Source organism: Triticum aestivum, chromosome 2B, assembly GCF_018294505.1.
Source record: "Triticum aestivum cultivar Chinese Spring chromosome 2B, IWGSC CS RefSeq v2.1, whole genome shotgun sequence".
Taxonomy (NCBI): Eukaryota; Viridiplantae; Streptophyta; class Magnoliopsida; order Poales; family Poaceae; genus Triticum; species Triticum aestivum.
The window spans coordinates 738,267,470-738,268,053 of record NC_057798.1 but is presented as its reverse complement, the minus strand read 5'-3'; the positions used below and the strand labels follow the sequence as shown (position 1 = coordinate 738,268,053).

The 584-nt window shown below is 62.3% G+C and overlaps 1 long non-coding RNA gene across 1 annotated transcript in view; it reads right to left on the bottom strand.

The window, feature by feature from the left end:
• Window positions 1-479, bottom strand: part of LOC123042374 (uncharacterized) — a 14,710-nt gene extending 14,231 nt beyond the window's left edge. The window contains exon 1 of the long non-coding RNA XR_006418768.1: window positions 101-479. This is a non-coding gene — a long non-coding RNA (uncharacterized lncRNA). The remainder of the gene's footprint in view (window positions 1-100) is intronic.
• Window positions 480-584: the final 105 nt, after the last annotated feature.

Sequence of the window (584 nt, the reverse complement as noted above, 5' to 3'; positions counted from 1 at the left end):
CCACCCACGGGGCATAGCTCCCGCTCTACTCGCGTCCCTGTAAAAAAACCATTAAACTGGCGATGTGGGACTAAAAAAGATGCAACAGTACTGGCCTTACCCGTAGCAGCCGGCCGGCGTGCAGTCCCGCTCCGGCGAGCCCGCCCATTCGCTGATGCACGCTCGTCGCCAGCACAGGGAAGGGGCAAAACACGACCGATTCGTCCTCATCCTCCCACAGTGGCCGCCGGCGGTCGCCACCTCTCCTGCTCACTGTGCGCACCGAAGCCAAAGCTCGAACCGACCCTCCACCCCCGCTGTGCGATGGGATTTGGGGCAGCAGACGGAGAAGAGAACGCGGGGGGAGAGAATGCGGCCGGCGGGCGGCGTGGGATTTGGGGGAGGAGACCAAGATGACGACGAACTGGCGAGTCGGGGAAGCCGAGGACGCCTCCCGCGGCGGTCCTGTAACAGCAGCGCAGGCCTATGTACGGTGGCCCACGAAGAATCTGGCCCAATGCCGGCCTAGAGAGAGAGAGAGAGCTGGGAGGATAAAAAAAAGGGCCCGGTTGAGCTGCGTAAGCTTTGCATCTTTCTGTGCGTTT